The sequence below is a fragment of the Mustela nigripes genome, chromosome 6, assembly GCF_022355385.1.
Source record: "Mustela nigripes isolate SB6536 chromosome 6, MUSNIG.SB6536, whole genome shotgun sequence".
NCBI lineage: Eukaryota > Metazoa > Chordata > Mammalia > Carnivora > Mustelidae > Mustela > Mustela nigripes.
The window spans coordinates 34,860,006-34,869,272 of NC_081562.1; positions in this window are offsets into that span (position 1 = coordinate 34,860,006).

Consider the following 9,267-nt stretch of genomic DNA (forward strand, 5'->3'; position numbering starts at 1 on the left):
TTAACTATTCTTTACCCAAGTATACTGCTAATGCATATACTCCTTGAGACAATATTTGCTTTCACTTTGAAAACCATGGTGCATAGCAATTATGCTAGGCTTTGCACATGGCACTTGTTTAATAAATGTTTGTAGAATTGAATTAGCCTTCTGAATTTTATTGCCCTAAAGAAGTCATGGATATATGCTAACTTTATTACTGTAAACAACAAAAGTAAAAGAAGCAATAAGAATATTAATAGTTAATATAATAGAGGACTTAAGGCAGTTGCAATTTCAAGAACTGTCTGTGCATTAACTAATCCTCATAGCAAGCCTATCAGTAGGTAGATTTGTTTTCTCTTGTTTGCACAATTAGGAATTGAAATGATATGAGATTAAATACAGTAATGGGGAAGTTCAAGATTCAAAATCCAACATTCTAACTTCACATAATTTATGTATTCAAACACACCTTAAATTTTAGAAGCATTTTGCTTATGGCTAAAATGAAATAATTTGGAACAGATCAAAGTTTACATAGACACTAACTACAAAAACCAAATAAAACAAAGAAATAATTTACTTAAAAGCATCAGAGACCTGCAGAAACAAAGAAGACCAGACAGGCTAAGATTCTGGAAAAGAGAAAAACCTAAATGGGAAAGCTTATGATCTGCAGTTGTTTTTTCCCCAGAGTATTCTTCTGGGGATGGGCAAGAGGCCTGGACAAGAGCTGTGGCTATGAGTTACAGAAACCAGAGAATTTCCATCAGTTAGGTGTGGCTACAGCAATATGGCTAAAATTCAAACACCTAACACACGTGGGTGGTCCCCCGTGGAGATATTTCGCAAATCCTGATAATATATCTATTATCTATCTATCATCTTTCTATCCATCTATCTAATCTATCATCTATCTAATTATCTACCTGCTTCCTGAGAATCTCACTGTTGCTATTTTCATACTAACATGTTTTCTTTTTTCCCCCTCCTTCAAGGATATTTCTGTTGTAACCATTTTTGTTATTGTATGCTCAGGAATATTTTGTTTTGTTGTGTTTATTATGATTTGAGTTTGTAAAGTTCTTTGTAGAGGTTTTTTTTTTTTTTTAATCAGTTTGGACAAAATCATGACTATTATTTCTTCATATATTTCCTCTATATCATGTTGTCTCTCTCATTTTCCAATACTTCAATTACACTTATATTTGACCTTGTCACAGTTTCCTACAAGCCTATTTTATTTCTTATTCTCTTCCCTTCTGGGACAATATTTCATATTTTTCTTTATTTTCTAAAATATTAACTATATTTCTGTGTTTTTTTTTTTTAAGATTTTATTTATTTAACAGAGGGAAAGATCACAAGTAGTCAGAGAAGCAGGCAGAGAGAGAGGAGGAAACAGGCTCCCCACTGAACAGAGAGCCCAATGCGAGTCTCGATCCCAGGACCCTGAGATCATGACCTGAGCCGAAGGCAGAGGCTTAACCCACTGAGCCACCCAGGCACCCCACATATTTCTGTTTAAAAATTTGTTTGGTAAATTAAAGAAATCTATTATCTAACCCAATTTTTGGACTATTATTGATTATTTCTCTTCTAAATTTTTGGTCCTTTTAAAAATAATTATGGTACTATTTTGAATGCTGTAGAGGCCTTTTATAGCAAAATTTTAGAGGACACAAATGAAATTATCTGCCTCTAGAAAGGTCTCTTTAAGAAAGAGGAATTTGAGTTGAATTCTAAATCAAATCAAAGCCTGACCTGAGGGTGCAGTTTCTTAAGGCTCTGTTACTTCCATTTAAAAAAAAATGTGATAAATGGAAGGGTTCTCCTTATTGAAATCCTATTTCCCTCACTTTACAAGATCCAACCTACGTTTTCAAAATTCTTACCATTTATATTAATTAAAATGATTTTTCAATGTCAGATCTGTGTTTTATAATTCTCTTAAAGACTTTTTAGGGGCGCGTGGGTGGCTCAGTGGGTTAAGTCTCTGCCTTTGGCTTAGGTTATGATTCCAGGGTCCTGGGATCAAGCCCCACAGCTGGCTCTCTGCTCAGCGGGGAGCCTGCTTCCCCTTAAGCTCTCTGTCTGCCTCTCTGCTTACTTGTGATCTCTGTCAAATAAATAAATAAAATCTTTAAAAAAAAAAAAGACTTTTAGGTAGAGGAGCTGCAATAGCATTTACCTATTAATTGTGGGTTTTTTAATGACGGATTCCGTCTTTTAAACAAGTCTAAAATTATGCTACTGAATTTCTTCAAAACACTAACGTCGATACATAAATATATATAAATACATAAAAATATATATAATTATATCCAATTATATGCATATAATTTTATGTATATATGTATTTTTTAAATATTTTATTTATTTGTTAAAGAGAGAGAGAAATCACACAGGTAGAAACAGATTCTCTGCTGAGCAAGGAGCCTGATCTGGGTTTTAATCCCAGGACTCTGAGATGATGACCTGAGCTGAAGGCAGACACTTAACAGACTGAGCAACCCAGGTGCCAAATTTTATGTATTTATATACAATATATTATTATATATATTTCCCTAAGATGATAATATCTTAAGTACATAATGAACATTTAAAGAAAATGTAAATCATAAAGAGGGAAATGATGTAGTTCTGTCTTAACAAAGGCGAAGATGCCATTGTTAGGTTACTAGCAGCCATTACACAAAAATATCAAGTACACTCCACAAAAGAACTAAAAATATTTCTCAGAAAATCCATAAGTAAAAAGGAAAGAAAGAAAGAAAGAAAGAATAGAAAAGAAAAGAAAATCCACAAGTAAGTGAAACTGTTGCTAATGATGTAGTCAGCCTGGTCAGTAGAGACTGACATTTTGTTAGCTTTTGGCCAATTAGTTTTAAAGAAAAAAAACAAAACAAGACAACACGTTGTTCTAGCTTCTATTTCTATAAAATTGCCTTAGCTCTCTTTGATTGTTGCTAATCTATACAAAATTGATTTTACTTATGATATATCATTAAATTTAGTTTCATTTTTAACAGAACTAATTAGTTTTTGTCTTATTATTTATGAAGATTCCACTAAAATTGCCTACCTGTCTCATTACATTGGAACTATAGAGTTTACTGCCTGAGTACAACATCAATTTGTACAACTTAACTATATACAATTTTTGTCAGTTATACCTCAGTAAAGCTGGAGGAAAGTAGCCTAAAACTATTTCTTAAGTAGGGCTTTAAATTGGGCTTTAAGTGAATTTTTGCAGAAGCACACAGTTTTGCTATAAGAAATTAGTAGGAATTTTTCATTTGTCAGTGAAAGTATGCTCCTGTATATAAACACAGATTATACTAAGATTTTGGAATTGAAGATATTTGAACAAATATGTGTGGGTAAGTAAAAAAAAAAAAAAGAATCTGTCAAAAATTTTTCCATGTCATTCTCCATGTGTTTTGATCTATGGCTAACATTGGGTGCGAAAATTATCTTTTAAAATTTTAGGTATCACTCACGGCCCAGCATCAGGAAAGTAATAGTAATGCATTTGTTTCATAACTACACATAAAGGAAAACTATAATATATGTTTAAAAATATTACTTCATATGATATAATTTTAAGCTTGTTTTGTTCTTAGATTTTGAGGAAAAACCCATTTTAAAACAGCAGAAATATAATCGTGTGAGTATTTAAAGGGATTTCTGGAGAAAATTGATTTTTCATTTCTCAATTTGGACTCTTTTTAAGTCTACCAATTTATACATCTCTAGAAATCTACCTTTACTTCTCTGTACATACTCTTTCCTTAGGCAGGCTCATTTTCAGGACTTCTAACTTCAGTCACTAGCAAAGGGCAACTTAACTTTTGCCTTGACAATTCCAGTTGATTATTTTGCACCTCCCTTTGGTAGTTCTGATAGTTCAAAGACACCTAAAATTCAACATTTCAAAACAAAACAAAACAACTCTTAATACCTTTCCCCACAAAACCTGATCTTCATGCAACATTACTTTCTGAGCAGTTGCACAAATATCTATCCATATATGCAAGAGCTATCTCCTCCCCACCCCAAACCTCATTCACAGTCAGTCCAACATCAATAATTTCCGTACTACCTCTTACAGTTCTGTTGACTTATTAGACTGAGTTTCATAAGGACAGAGACTGTGCCTACTTTTTGTTCACAGATATATTACCAAAACCCTATGTGGTACCTAACCACAAAGAGGACCTTAATAAATATTTATTAAATGAATAAATGAATGTTTATCAGTTTATTTTGGTCTAAAAGAATCAGTGAAACCTGTAAGTTTTTACCTTTCAGGGTCAAGCAAGAAAAACAGAAACCAGCATTTAAAGGGAAGGGACACAGGGGCTCCTGGGTGGCTCAGTTGGTAAATAGTCTGCCTTCAGCTCAGGTTATGAACTTGGGGCCTGGGTTTGAGCCGCACATCAGTCTCCCTGCTAAGCGGGGAGTCTGTTTCTCCCTCTGCCCCTCTATTCTCCCCAACCCCTGCCCTGCTCTCTGCTCTCTGTCAAATAAATAAATAAAATATTTAAAAAAAATATATAGGGGAGGGACGTTATTACAGTGAATTGGTTACACAGTTGGCAGAAAATCTGAGAACCTAACTAGAGACAGTAAAAGAAATACAGACTGGTAGTGGGTATTAAGGAGGGCATGTATTGCATGGAGCACTGGGTGTAGTGCATAAACAATGTATTTTGGAACACTGTAAAGAAAAGGGAAGGAAAGGAAAGAAAAATACAGACTTCGAGGACAGAAAGCTATTCACTCTTAGGCTGGAAGAACAAGGAACTAAGAAAATGTTACATAAGTATAGCAGTTAATATCATAAACAGCAGCTGGATGTGATGGGTGTACTCTCTATGGTGCTGGAGCCATGCTGGAAATGTAATCTTTTTCCAGAGATGATGACTGAGGCATGGAGATGGAAAGACATGCGAATCTCCAGCTGCTGCCACCTACTATCCAAATAGCTGGAAGTAACAAGCTACAAGACTTGGGAATTTACACTCTATATATTATTATATATTACTACTACTAATAATAATGCTATTAATAATAACAATTATTATAATAAAGTATGTATATATGTATATAACATAATAGAACAGAGTGAGGTAAGGGTGAACTTAATATAAAAATTCAAAGACTGGCAGATTATCTAAATCTATGAGAAAAAGCCTGAACTCTTTTTCCCCGATTAAGATTCATTGAACACCTGGACAAAAGTCATTTAATGATGGTTGATCACATGGACTATAGAGTGATACACAATAGAGCCTTAAACTCATGGGGTAGGAGTACCAGTCCCCATACAGTGTAAAAAAAAAAATTATATATATATATATAATTATATATATATATAATTATATATATATATATATATATATATATATATATATATATATATATTCACACATAACTTTTAACTCCCTAGACTTAACTAGCAATAGCCTACTGTGGACTAGAAGTATTACCAATAACATGAACAGTTAATTAACACACATTTTGTATGTTATATGTTCTATATAATGTATTCTTACAGTAAAGTAAGCTAACGAAAATGTTGATGGAGCACTGAGTGTTGTACATAAACAATGAATCTTGGGACACTGCATCAAAAACTAACAATGTATATTATGGTGACTAACATAGCACAATAAAAAAAAATGAAAAAGAAAGAAAATCATGAGAAAAAATCATAAGGAAGAGAAAATACATTTACATTACTGTACTATATGAAAAGCCACATATAAATGGGTCTGTGCAGTTCAAACCTATGTTGTCCAAGGGTTAACTATATTTCTCTTAAGTATTTTAATTAGTACTGAAGTCCACCATATATTTTTTGAAAACAAAACTACAAGTATTCTTTCACAGTAAGATCCACTAGACAACAGATGATATCTACAAGTTCTGCCTTACACTTAGTTCATTTGATGGCAGAGTTCATAGTTGGCAGAGAAAAACAAAATACTGTATGGTATCTATCACTTACACATGGAATCCAAAAAGTTATACACATAAAAACAAACAGTGCAGAAGTGATTATTAGGGGATACAAGATGGGGGGATGGAGAGCTACTGGATAAAGAATACCAACTTTCCATTACAAGGTAAATATAGTTCTGGGGATCGGATGTACAGCCTGGTGACTATAATTTATTAAAACTACACTGTACATTTCAAATTTGTTAAGAAAGTAGATTATAACTGTTCTTACCACACATATATAAAACAGCAATGAGGTGAGGTGATGGATGGTTAATTAACCTGACTGTGGTAATCATTTCACCATGTATACATATATCAAATCATCATGTTTTACACCTTAAATATATACAATTTTATTTGTCAATCATACCTCCATAAGGCTGGGGGAAAATAAGACCTCTGATGCATTTGACAAAAATACAACTTAAAGTTTTAAATTTATTTTATCATAAGACAAGTAATTAGTTAATTTAAACTCATTTGGAGGCAGCTACCCGTATTACTAACAGAATCTCAGAATTTCCAGTAACCTACATACAAGGCATGACACACAGGACCTTATGTTTGAACATGGTACTAGGGGATAACTGGTCCTAGGCAAGTGTTTTGAAACTAGTAGGCACTTAATAAAAGATACACAAATAAAACACAAACTAGATACTTGATAGGAAATGGCTCCATGCTGAAAACTAGTTGAGACTGATTCTACATCTCTCTTCAATCCTCTTTATTTCACTTTTCATTAGAATGCATTAGGAAGTGTTAGCTTGAAGGGCATGGTGATATATAAAGTCCTCCATGCCGCGGACAAAATATTTAGTGAGGCATTAAGACCTTTCCATTGAAAAGTAAACAAAGCTCATCTTAGTGATTAGCTGAATTCTCTAGCCATAGCAGAAAATGTAAGGTACATTTACTCAATGATTCATTCCACTGAATGAACTTATTCAATGACTCCATACTAAAAATTATTACCTAGAACATTTCTACTAATATAAAACTGGGACCCCATAGCCTCGTTGGGAAATAAGCCTAACCTTGGATTTACATGTTTTCATTAAAAGTATAATTATCACCACCTCTATAGGAGACAGTAGGTCCTAAACGGATATCTCAGTCCAAGCCAACTGTTTCTTAGAGCTGTTTCCACAACTCACTTCTTTATCACAATTTATAGGACAATATAGCATACATATTTATTATATAGCATGCACAGGGATGATGTGATTATTTTTACTTTTTTTTTTTAAGATTATTTATTTATTTATTTTACAGAGAGAGATTACAAGTAGGCAGAGAGAGAGAGAGAGGAGGAAGCAGGCTCCCTGCCGAGCAGAGAGCCCGATGCAGGACTCGATCCCAGGACCCTGAGATCATGACCTGAGCCGAAGGCAGCGGCTTAACCCACTGAGCCACCCAGGCGCCCGATTATTTTTACTTTCTCTCATTGTTTTATTGCTTTCTCCAGATCTCACCTAAATATATTCCACAGTCAGCTTCTGCAGTGTTTTGCATGCACCTTTTCCTGCTTGTATCTCTTCTCCAGTTATTCTGTTGATATTATGCCCTGATTCTATCAACCTCCTTTAGGTCTGCACTAGCTGGCAAAACGCAATGGCTTTGACAGGTCTAATTTGAACTAATTTCTCTTTAAAGTCATGGCAACCAATAAAGCTCAAGTGGATCCTTAATGATGTCCAGCAATCATATGTTCTCACTCCCTCATATCAGATGGGACTATTTAATTTCTTTTCCTCTTAACTCAAACCTCTATCACTGCTTCTCAAAACAAAGGCTCAATTTATGATATTCCACCTTAGTGGAGGAAAAAGAACCAATCAAAGTTAAATTTCAGCAGACTACCAAACTCATCTCTAACCCCCCACTTTGCCTGATACCAGAGGTAAACTATTCATGCTGTTTCCTAATGCCAGTCTCTACCGTCTTGTTTTTGTTGTATCATCACTCAAAATATATTTAGCTATTCTATTTAAAATTATTGCCTAAGATATCAGATATCAGAAGTGATATGTTTTGCTGTATGCTTTCATCACTTAAAAAAAAAAAGAAGAAGAAGAAAAAGATTGTGTTTATTTAAGAGAGAGAGGGAGAGAGCATGAGCAGGGGTAGGGGCAGAGGCAGAACCAGAATTCATGCTGAGCAGAGAGCCCAATGCAGGGCTCCATCTCCTGATGCCAGGATCATGACCTGCACCACAGGCAAAAGCATAACTAATGAGCCACCCAGGCTTCCTCTCTTTTCATTAATTTTAAGTTAGAAAAATCACTTAGAAATTCACTTCTGGGGTGCCTGGGTGGCTCAATGGGTTAAGCCTCTGCCTTCAGCTGGGGTCATGATCTCAGGGTCCTGGGATCAAGGGATCCCCCCACAATATGGCTCTTTGCTCAGCGGGGAGCCTGCTTCCCCCTCTCTGCCTGCCTCTCTGCCTACTTGTGATCTTTCTCTGTGTCAAATAAATAAATAAATAAAATCTTTGAAAAATTTTTCACTTCAATTTTAAAACAAGATAAAAACATTAAAAATGTAAGGTTTCATGTACAAAAATAGGGCTTAATGTATATACAGAATCCCAGTTCTAAACTTAGGATAAAATATTATTAAAAGCCTAAACATGGGGCACCTGGGTGGCTCAGTGCGTTAAGCCTCTGCCTTCAGCTTAGGTCATGATCTCAGGGTCCTGGGATTGAGCCCCGCATCGGGCTCTCTGCTCAGAAGGGAGCCTACTTCCTCCTCTCTCTGCCTGCCTCTCTGCCTACTTGTGATCTCTGTCAAATAAATAAATAAAATCTTAAAAAAAAAAAAAAAGCCTAAACATCTGCCTACATGAAATCCAATATTGTTTCTATATGTATCTTAGTGGGTGGGGAGAACCTCTACTGGAACCACACTTCAATGGCTCATGATTATGATCCTCTTCTCCAGTCCCTCAAATTCTTACTAATAAAAATGTCATCAGATTAGAAAAAAATATATACTTTTATGATTCATAGAGAAAAATTGTAAAATATTTCATAGAAACATGATGACATAAGAACATACCTCCACACCTCAATCAATCCTTTTTTGATGGTATATAATCCAAATTCACTTTGGACCCAAGCAGTGTTGTGATTTCAATTTAACATCTCTTCACTTTTAGGAAATATGCAACTGGGACTCATGCAAAATCAAACTCTCTGTCCATGAAATTCTTCAGAGTTTATCTTGCATGAGAAACTAGGAAATGTTCTATAAATATTCATAAGCTGGCAG